Source organism: Helianthus annuus, chromosome 1 (assembly GCF_002127325.2).
Source record: "Helianthus annuus cultivar XRQ/B chromosome 1, HanXRQr2.0-SUNRISE, whole genome shotgun sequence".
In the NCBI taxonomy this organism is placed as follows: domain Eukaryota; kingdom Viridiplantae; phylum Streptophyta; class Magnoliopsida; order Asterales; family Asteraceae; genus Helianthus; species Helianthus annuus.
Window position 1 is genome coordinate 99,655,008 of NC_035433.2, and position 12,222 is coordinate 99,667,229.

Below are 12,222 nucleotides of genomic sequence, written 5' to 3' on the forward strand. Positions count from 1 at the left end.
CAGTTTACTCTATTACTTTTATATTTATCTATTTACTTCAAATTCAAACTTAATTATCTAATTTGATATTAGAGTAAATTATGATTTTGGCCCATGTGGTTATATCACTTTTACCCTTTTAGCCCAAAAAGGAATTTTTTAACATCTGAGCCCTCAACGTCTTTTTTTCTAACCCTTTTGGACTGCAACGTCTTTTTTTCTAACCCTTTTGGTAGGGGCCAAAAGGGTTAGAAAAAAAATGTGGGCTCAGATGTTAAAAGATTCGTTTCTTGGCTAAAAGGATAAAAGTAATATCACCGCATGGGCCAAAATCGTAATTTACTCTTGATATTAACTATATATTTGAACGTTTTGTTTAATTTGGTATCAAATAGATTTTATTTTTTTATTATTTGGTATATAAAATTACATTTATTCAACCCATGTAATAAATGAGGTTTTTTAAAGATGTATTATTTTATTATTTGGTAAACAATATTACATTTATTCAACTCGTGTAAAACAAGCGGTTTTAAAGATATAACTTTTTTATTTGGTATATAAAATTATATTTATTCAACCCGTACAATATGGTTATTATAGATATAACTTTTTATTATTTAATATATAAAATTATATTTATTTAACCCGTGCAATAAAAGAGGTTTTTAAAGATATATTGTCTTATTATTTAGTATGTAAAATTCATTTATTCGACCCGTGTAATACACAGGGTTATAACCTAGTTACAGTTAAACTAAACAATTTTTTATTAGAATAATGATGATTGTAACTTAGTTTTAAAGAGATACTTATCTTTTTATCTAATAATTAGGGATTAACGCTAATGTCATAAAGCCAAATTCACCCAATCTAAGACAGAAATTTCTAAATGATGATGTCAATTTTTAAATCCATGATGTCACCCGTTCTCAAATTTTTTTTTTTTTGAACGGCCAACAAACTCAATCCCGAGCACTCTCGGGGCACCCACTGGACAAGCGGAATACTCCGAGAGTAACCCGAGTCCACCACCAATTCCGAGGAAAACCCGGTAACCCACCCGCCCGTAGCACGACAGTGAAATTACCGGTAAAACCCGTTTGGCTCAAGGATCCAACCCAGGTTTCCCTGTGTCTCCTATCATTGCCCACTGTTGGTGCATCTGTCTGTCGACTTCGTCTTGTATCGAGTCTTGTATAGATCTAGATAGATTAGGGCTCGGAAATCAAGAAAGTAGTTTTTAGTGGTGATTCCGCTTGAAATGACCGAAACCTAATCTTTCTGATTCCGCTCGAATGGTCATGTGCTGATTTCGCTTGAGTTAATAGTTCTAATTCCGCTTGAAATGAACATGTCATGTTCAAGCGGAATCTGATCATCTATAAATAGGTGTCTTCCAAGAGAAATCATAGGATAGTTTTCCGGTTGAACAACGAAGTGCTGCCGAAGTGTCGTCATCCTGTACAACAGCTTTATATCAATCAAATCAACAGTTTAAAGTGTATTCTTGCTGAATTGACCTCAGTTTGTCTGTTTCCGCCATTCAAACTGAGTAAACCTCTTCTGATCGACTCGTTCGGATCTAAAAACGATCCTACAAGTGGTATCAGAGCTCAGGAGGAAGAGTTCATACCAATTCAGCTGTATTTTCTGTTCTCTACATCTTCTTTTTCAAATTGAAAAATTTTTCACGGTTAAAATTTGCTCAAATTCTCACATGTCACGCGCAATTATGTTTTGATAAATCCTGGAAAGTTTCAGAATTAAAATCGATCTAAAACTTGATATTTTTGCTATTCCGCTTGAAATTATGTTCGAAATGATGACGTCATTGTGATTTCGCTTGGAATTCATCCTGATTTCGCTTGAAAAAGTGGAGTGATTTCACTTGAAACCGGGGTTCCGCTTGAGATTTTGGCTTATTCCGCTTGAATTCACTGATTCCGCTTGAATTCAGTGATTCCGCTTGAGTTGTTTCGCTTGAACAATCATTGTGATTCCGCTTCAAAGTACCTATTCCGCTTGAAAGTGTATTGTTGTTGATTTCGCTTGTAAGGAGTATTTTGCTTGAAATTGGCAGATTGTGAACTTTTGAAAATTAAAACATTGAGAACGAGTTTTATAATGCCTTTGCTGGTCCAATGAATATTACTCAGAGTACATTACTTGAAAATGAAACAGGGACATCACAAAAACCACCTAAGCTTTTGGATATTGATGATTATAATGGTTGGTCCGAACGTTTTGGTAACTGCGTTGAAGCTTATCATTTGGATGCTTGGGAACATACCGAAGTTCAATATGAAAGACCCACAAAGAACAACAATCAGATAATGCCAATTAGAGAAATGAGTGCTGATGAGAAAAAGAAGTATAGAGATGAGAAATTGATGGTTAGTCTGTTACAGCAAGCAATTAAAGAGGATATACTGGTTCTTTTTCAACATGATGGAAGTGCTTATTCGATTTGGAATGAATTAGACGCAAAATTTCTGGGAAGTGATGATATGCTCAAGAACAAAATGTCACTAATGAAGAAAGAATTTGATCTTTTCCGGGGTTTGAAATCAGAAAATACCAAGCAGATCATTGAAAGATATTGTAACTTGGTAAAAAATATGACAAAAATAGGCATCAAAAAGGATACAGATGAGTTGATTGAGAAACTATCTGATGCGTTACCACATGATATTTGGGGAACGTATCTGATGATGTTGAGGAACAATAGAAAAGAATATAAAAAGTTAACACTGGGTGAGTTTATTAAACATCTTGAAGCTCAAGAGATGGAGCAAAGAAAGATTGCTAGGATGAAGAACTATAATGGAGAACAAGACATCGGATTGTATTTCAAAAGTGGTGTTAGTGATAAGATAAATTTTTCTCCAAAAGTTGAAACTGCTTTTAATGCAAAAGGTTCTTCTGAGAGTTCATCTCAGGGATCAAGCAGCAAAACGGGATTTTCTTCGTTTCCAACTTTTGATCCACATTTTTCTACAACAAAGAGTGGCAAAGTTCTTCAATGCAACATTGCGTTAAATCTTGAAAATGATCAGAATTATACTGAGGAAGTTGCTAAAAGTCACATGTCTTTGTTGGTAACAGTGCTTGAATCCTATGGAGGCTTAGTTGCAGGGAGGATAGGGAATCCAATGCTCACGAAAGAGGATTACGATCAAATTGATGCTGAAGAGATGGAATTGATGGATATAAAATGGTGCATGGCTAGTGTGTTGAGACGGGCTGAAAAGTTTAAACAAATTACAGGCAGAGATGATTTTCGTGAGGCACATGTTTCAACTTTAGGTTTTGATAAGTCTAAAGTTACTTGTTTTCGTTGCAGGGAAAGGGGCATTTCAAAAGGGAGTGCACAAATCGCGAAGCAAGTGGAGCTCAAAATCCTTTCAGAAACAACGACTACTATAAAAAGGCGATTTATCATCAAGTTACACAACAGCCACATCATCAACAACAGGCACAAACTGCACATGGAAGAAAAGAAATTGAAGATTCAAAAAGAGCATGTCTGGTTAATCAGGGCAAGGATAGTGATTTCAGTTGGGATAAATACATTCCAAAGGATAGTAAAGTATGTTTGGCGGATCAAGAAGATGAAAAAATGTCTGAAGGTTTTAGTTGGGACAATTATTGCCCAGACAAAGAATTCATAACCAAAGAGATGTTAAATGCAAAAGCTTTTGTTGCTAATGCTTCTAATGAATATTGGGCAGAAAAATACAGAAAAATTAGGGAAGCTGAAGAGGAGAAATGGGAAAAATATGAAGAAGAAGAAGAAGAAGAAGAAGAAGAACAGGAACAAGCTGAAGCTGAGAAAAAGAAAAAGACTAAAGAAGAAGTTCCAGTGAGAATAGTTAAAGAAGTTCCAGAATTTAAAATCAAAACAGATGCTAAGGCAGTCAAAGTTCCTGAAAAGTGTATAAATTGTGTTTCTCAGATCAAGCAAAACAATGAATTGCTTCACAACATAAAAAGGTTGAAAGAATCATATGATACCTTGAACAGAGAAATGAATAAATACAACAAGTCAAGTAGTGAACAAGCTGTAGCAATGAATACACTCAAAGGAGCATACATGAGACAGCTTGACAATGTCAACTACTACACAGAGAAGTGTGCTGAGCTAGAATTGAAGTTGGCAACACAAAGAATTGAAACTGAAAGAGTTAACAATTTATTGAAAAGTTACTCATGTTCTACTTTTGTGGTTGACAGGATTTACCCAATTGTGGAAAGATTGAAGACGTTTGAGGAAGAGAAGACTTCGGAAGAAAAGAAGTCCGAAACAAAAGAAGATGATGAAATGAAAATTTCTGGTAAGAAACCAAGTGTTGCTTACAATAGATGTCCACCCCCGGTCGAAAATGGATATTCTCCTCGAAATCCAAATTCCGATAGAGTCAAAAAGGCAACAAATTTACAATGGGTGTCTGGGTCGTCAGATAATTTGCTAGAAAATATTGATGTTACGTTCACATCGTCTGACACTGATTATGAGTCCAAGTTGATAAAAAGTGTGGTCGATCAGGTGTTGGATAAAGATGATATAGAGGAGTCAGAAACGGAGTCCAAATCCAAGTCAAAGTCTGAGTACGACACATCAAAATCAACAATCAAAAGGGACAAACGGGTTTATAATAAGGAGTTTTTGTTATCAAAATCTAATTTGAATGACGAACAGGTAAAAGTAGCATATACTTTGAAAGATTCTGACAAATTATATTCTGATGAGATTTTTCCAATAAGAAGTGTTAAAATTGAAATGATTCAAAAGGTTTTCAAAATCACAGAAATTAATATTTCTGAAATAAAAGATTTAAATCTTTCTGGAAAAACTAAACAATACACTTCAAGAGATCAACAAAGAATAAACAAGAAAATGGGTTGCAGTTGTGGTTATAGTTTTCAAAAGAAATCAAACCATAATGGTAATTTCAAAAAGAAAGGTCTTGGATTTAATCAACCGAAAAATTATAAAAATGAAAAAGCTTATAAACCAAAAACTGTGTTTGTTTCAGGAAAATCATCAGAGTCTGAAAAGGAGCAAGCATTCAGAAAGCAGACAAACCAAGAATTCCTTGCAAAGAAGCAAGAGGACATGAAGAAAAGTGTTGCTCAGAAGAAGACAGAGACGAGAACCTGTTTTCAATGTAAAACAGTTGGTCATATTGCCAGAAATTGTCCAAAGACAATACAGATAAAACAGGGAGTTTCTGGTAAACTAAAAGAAAAAGTTGTTGAGAAAACTGAACTTACAACCAGAAAATTTACAGGTTTTGAAAATTCATTTTTTGAGGTTGGTGAATGTTCAAGAAATGTTTTGAAAAGAAAAGAAAATCTGAAAAATCAGAAATGGGTGGTTAAGGGTTCAGGAAACAGTTCTGGTGATGAATCTAATTCCACAAAATCAGAGGAGTCACGTGTCAAAGAAAAAGTTGAGAAATCAATTCCGACTGTGGATGATGTGAATTTTCCACCTCTGCGAGCTGAAATTTTAAGAAGAAAGTTGGGAAAGTTGAAATTTCAAATCAATTTTATTCTGAAAAGAATAAGTTTGATGTTGAAAAGGCTTTTAACGGAAATGTGAAACACATTTTTGGCTAAATGGTCAATGGTAAGGCCAAAGGTGTCAAAGAATTCTATGCTTCTAAAAAGAGTGTTCACAAGTCTGTTGAAAGTAACAGTGAAGAAGAGGTTATTTCACCCAAGGAAGGTCAGGCTTGGGTGGATATATTTTTCAAAGAGTAAAAACCTGAATTGCCGGAGCTCCCAAGTTGGTAATCGTGGAGCATGAATCGGCATCATTCTTGAAAATGTTTCTAAAAATTTAAAATTGAGAAATGTGATTTGCCGGAACTCCCAAGTTGGTAAGTGTTGAGTAGGAATCGGCATCTTGAGAATTCAACCAACAAGTGATAATTGGTTGAAAAGCATTTTTTTTAAATGTTTGGTTGTTAATCTTACAAATGGTTAATCAAGGTCATTAAATTGAACTTGATATAACTATCATTATAAAGACTGGTAAACAATGTGATGATTTGATCCTCATTTACTACAAGTGGTAAAATCAACAAAACTAATTTTCCGGAAAAACCATTTTGATTAAAACAAACTTAAGTGTTTTGAAATCATAATGGGAAAATAGTTTGTTGAGAGGGGGAGTTCTGATTGTTTATGCCAAGTGGATGGAGAATTGAGGCGATTCACATCATGTTGTCATGTTTTTGTACAGTTTGTTTTAAATTTTCTTTAAATGTGTTTGAATTTTAGGGGGAGTAAATTTTAAAAATTTCAGAAAATCCAAAAACATTAGAAAATTTGAAAAAGTCAAAAACATGATAAAATGAAAAATGAGTTTTTGTTGCATAAAAGAGGAAATGATAGTACATCAGTGGACTATTACAACACGCTAAAGAAATGTAAAGTTAAAAATGTGATAAACAATCTCACTATGGATGTGCCAGTAGGTTTTTACACATTTAGTAGACTGTGACGAGATATAAATCTAAATTTCAAATTTGCTTATCTCGTGGGAAACATTTCTTGGATATATAGGTAACCCCCAAAATCTCGTTTGAAATGTCCCTCTTTCTGAAATACTAGGTCTTTATACTCAGAGATATCTGGGGTATTATTCCGGGACTTCTGCTGAATGGAAATTCTGACCTAGTCCCCGTATAATACTTTCCGCGTTGTTTGAAATATAGCATCGCCCTCAGCAAAAATGATGAAACAATAAAATTGATAATCATTGCTGTTGAAGAAAAGATCCTCTAAAGGGGACACACCTAAAGTCGAGCCGTCATCTCTTTACTGAACGGAAGTTCTGACCTGAGCTCTCACGGTTTCACATCTAACCCCTTTACAGATATTATCTGTGGTATACTCACCTGTAAGACTGAATATTGGGATCTGGATACGGGAGTATATTCAAGTGGTGGGACACGTGAATAAGTTTAAGTCCTTAAGACATTAATCTCGTATCTCGGAACAGTTGAAATTTGTGTAAAAATTTAAGTGGATCAGTATACTGACAATCTAGGTGAATTGTTTAGAACTTAAAGTGAAATCAAGCTTAACGGTGTTAGTGATTTGTCTCAAAAACTGATATGATCCTCTTGCACAAACTCACAAAAATATTGTTTGTATATATTTCTTTACTGCATTTATATTCATTCAAAAATCCAAAAAGATTTTTGGAGTGTTTTAGCATAAAATTTTGAAAAAATACAAAAAGATTTTCTACAACTGATGTTGAAAAGCTGATTTTCAAAATTCCAAGTGCTAAACTTGATGAACAGGTTTGGGAGAGTGTATGAAGAAGTTATGTTTACATAGTGGTCATTAAAGTATAAATCATTTTGAATGATTCCTGCAAATGGTTTCTAATTTTAAATCTTTAAATTTTGAGAAACTTATGTGTTTGGTAGAGTTTATGCAGGAAATGATAGGTTCCGATACCTGAAGATGATGATTTCCAGACTGCGATCCTAGCAAATTGAGAGGGGGAGTCTGAAGACATCGAGAGGAAGTGTAAAGATGTAGAAAGACAGATCGAGATTCTGAAGATAGAAAAAAGAAGATAGAGATTGAGTGAGGATGATTACAATAAGGAATACTTTGGAGAGAGCCAGCAGACTGATAAAGATTGAAGGTTTGACAACCGAAGACTCGACACTGAACACTCCGTCAACATCCGAGGGGGAGTTTATTGGTGCATCCGTCTGTCGACTTCGTCTTGTATCGAGTCTTGTATAGATCTAGATAGATTAGGGCTCAGAAATCAAGAAAGTAGTTTTTAGTGGTGATTCCGCTTGAAATGACATTTGGTCATTTCAAGCGAAACCTAATCTTTCTGATTCCGCTCGAATGGTCATGTGCTGATTTCACTTGAGTTAATAGTTCTAATTCCGCTTGAAATGAACATGTCATGTTCAAGTGGAATCTGATCATCTATAAATAGGTGTCTTCCAAGCGAAATCATAGGATAGTTTTCCGGTTGAACAACGAAGTGCTGCCGAAGTGTCGTCATCCTGTACAACAGCTTTATATCAATCAAATCGACAGTTTAAAGTGTATTCTTGCTGAATTGACCTCAGTTTGTCGGTTTCCGCCGTTCAAACTGAGTAAAACTCTTCTGATCGACTCGTTCGGGTCTGAAAACGATCCTACACCCACTAGTGCCTCAGTCTGCACCAAGTGAGAGTCGAACCTGCATCTTTCAAGAGAAATGCAAGCCCTCCACCACTTGATCTAGAGATCATTGGCACCCCTTTTCAAATTTTAAAACAATAAGTTAAACAAAAATAAATTAAAACAATTACTTTCTCCATTAAACCCTGGTTCTTCTGCACGCCCTCTCTTCTCTGGAGATCCAAATGGAGTATGGAGAAATGCATCCTATATCCACTCTTCTTTAAATACTTCATCATCATTTTTAGATATCATCATCATCTCTCTTCTTTTACCTCTTTCTTAATCTTAAAATCTCAACGATTATTATTGTACTTGCATCGTATCAACAATGGATAATGATGCAATTAGTTATATTGGGCAAATCTCTACTGATAAAGATACATGGAAGTTAAAGGTGCGAATATTACGTTTGTGGAAGGATGATTTTGATGGATGAGAAGGTATTTTGATTATTACAACTTCTTATCTTTATTTTTTTTATGTTTTTGTTTATGCTGCTACATAATGAACTTGTTTTGTTTGATTTTGATGCATTCCCTCTAAATCAGGATCTGACCTAATGTTATTTCATAAATATTTGGTTGTATATTTTCCGATTGATTTTATATTTATTGCATGAACTGTGATGTAGTATTAATATAATTGTTGTATGAAAGTTTATTTTCATAAAATACAAATTTTATGGGACCAACCTGGATCTGTGGAAAGCTTAGTGTCATATTGTTGGTTGCTGGGATCAAGTTGAAGTAGACAACATATAACTTTGGTCCTACAGAGTATTACATATGTTTTTGGAATAATGGAATTTAATAATCCCAACTTTCACTAGTTGGCCGGCAACGGACCCAACTTTAAAAATAACCACTGGCAGTCCCACCTTTTGACATTTTGTAAAACATTGGACCTTTGCTAACACCGTTATAACGTTGATGACGTGGCATGATGACGTGTCATAAATTTTTAATTGGGATGATTACATGGCAAGTTGGCTGATTATGTGGGCCTGAACTTGAATATGTGGCATTTATAATAACATTTATTTATTTTATATCTTTCCTGCCATCATATATAATCCAATTAAACCCTAAAACCTAAAACAACCATAAGATGGAACTCAACTGCTCATCGTCTTCAACCTCTGGTACCCAGAAAACCCCTAAAAAGTTCAAAGTCGATATAGACGGAAATGTGTACTGCAATCACGATATCCTAGCCATATCTAGGGTTGCTGGACGAAGAAGTGCTCGAAGTGGGGAAGCATTTTATGGTTGCGCTTTATGGCCGGTAAGTTAGGATGTTAAATTAGGGTTTTTGGTTCTAATTTCACATTTAACTTGTTTATTTATCTTCTAATAGAAACAAGACTGCAAATTTTTCATGTGGAAATCTGACATCAAAGCATTCCGTATTGAACATGGAAGAAATGAACAAGAATTGGAGATTGAGAATCTCAAATTGCAGGAAGAGAACAAGATGTTGAAACAATAACTTGCAAATAAAAAATAAACTTGGAAGAATCTGCTTTGTTTGGCCATTGTTGTGATAGGAAGTTGGATAATTCTTAGATAAACAGTTGGCAATTGTTAGTATTTTGTGATAGGAAATGGGAATCCCTGGAAATGTATGCAGTGTTTGTATTATGTGGTTGTTGCCTAATGATTTTGTAATGCTAGTTATTTTGGTTGTTGCCATTGTATGCAAAGTGTTAGTCGCCTATGTATTTTGTGGTTGTTCAGAACACATTCAAACCAACATTACAAATGTGCATACAAACTACATGTTGACCATATTTAAACCAACACTAAAGAATGACCAAAACATCCCACTGCATATACAATACATATTGACAAGCTACACCTGCAAATGACCAAAACTAACAAAAATTGACCAAACTCACCACTGACCATACATGTTGACTGATGTGTGCAAGGTGTTATATATATTAGGTGTATATTTTAAGCCCTTTTTACACTTTTTAGCCAAGTTTTAAATTTATAAAACACGATATTTACTAACACTAAACACACATATGGGCAAGTGCATCCATCGTGGACGTAGTATAGTGTTGGTAAGATACCGAGGTCATCCAAGGACACAAGAGCTTTTAGTACTGGTTTATCCTCAACGTCTAATCAAATCAAAAGTTAGAAAAAAGGTTTTTAAACTAAAAAAATAAAACTAACTAAAATGCTGAAAAATAAAATAAAAATAAAAACAGATAGACAAGATGAATCACTTGGAGCCGACTCGTGTGTAGTGTAACCTTTGATTATTTCCGCACTTTTGCACATTTTAAGAGATTATCTTAGTTATTGTAGTAGGCCCCTCTTTTGAAGGTGACGTTACCCTCAACCCAGTAGTTTAAGTCAGCAAGGATACAATCCTAAAGGGTCGGATTATTGAAAGATAATTAATTAAGTTATTAATGCATAATGTGGTAGGCCTCTCTTTTGAAGGTGACGTTACCCTCGGCTAAGTAGTTTGAGTCAGCAGGGATACAATCCTAAGTAGTCGGGTTAAAGTTTTAATAGTAGTTTAACTTATGAGGGGGTCAAAGAGTTTGGACCCCAGCCATCCAATACCGGTGGGTATTGAAGGAGGTCCTACTAAATTTGACCCAGGTCCTTTGCAGGATCTATACACTGAACAATGGCAAGACTCTTACCAAACCGTTCCCTTAACCCCCGACCAGGTTGCCAACATATCTCCATATAGACCGTGGAGATATGAATGGTGAAAATCTTTTATTTTATATAGACAGTAAAATAATGCCAAGACACCACGGACAAACGATAAGGAAGAATCACCTTCAACATAAGAAACTAGTTATTAAAATCATTAATACATAACCAAATAAAAAGTGCGAAAAGATTAAAAATAAAAAGTATTACACTAAGCACTTGTCTTCACCAAGTGATGTAAGAGACTTAGGCAAACATGGCCTTTGATTGTCAAGAACTCTTACGATCAATCTTGGATCCCGAGACGACTCACACACTCTATGATGGACAATGGATGATGGTGGTGGATGATGGTGTTGTGATGGTGGTGGGTGAAGTGTGAGAGAGATGGTGTGCCAAGGGATGAGTTGCAAGTGATCCAAGCACCCCTATTTATAGGCTGAACAGAAGCTCGGGCATGGCCCCGTGTCCGTTGGGCACGGCCCCGTGTCCATCCTTCTTTCTTTCTTCATTAACTGCAGTTTGTCTGCATTAGTTGACCACGCCCCCGTGTCCGCTGAGCACGACCTCGTGTGCAGAAGCATATCTGTACTATCAAGATTTGCCTGGATTATGCGAATCTTATAGTTGACCACGGTCCCGTGTCCGCTGAGCACGGCCCCGTGGTGGGCGATAGAAGCTTCTAAAACTTTGTCTTTTCTGCTGACACTTGGGCACGCCCCTGTGCTCACTGAGCACGGGGCGTGTTCAGCCTTCTGTTCTCTTGTTTTGCTTGGGAAGATGTTGTCGGGGGGTCGGGCATGCCACGTTTGTTCCTTTTCTTGTATTTGTGTTAGATTTAGCTGCCTTTTTGCTTCTTTTGTTTATTTGAGCTCATTTAATCCTGAAAATACAAAAGGAAGACAAAAACACACTTTTTCCAACATTAGTACTAAAAAAGGGTTAGTTTTATGGCACAATTGATGTAATTTATATGTTGCATTTTGTGCACATCAAATACCCCCACACTTGAATCTTTGCTTCTTCTCAAGCAAAACTCTTTATAATGTGGCTTTACACTCCCAAATGGAATGGGTAGAAGAGAAGGTTTTTGGGCTTGTCATAGAGTGTCGGGATTTCCAAGGTTCGTTATTAAGTTTTATTTTTATTTATTTACAATCCTATTCGTCATGATTTATTAAAAATGTTTCATAAGATAAATTACTTATTAGGGCATAACATGCCTTTTTAAAATTCCATTTATATACAAGTTTACATACCTCACGGGGGATCACTCAACACTCGGCCGAAGGTGTATTTTTAGTAAATCACTCGAGAGCAGCATGGAACTTACTCCTACCATAAG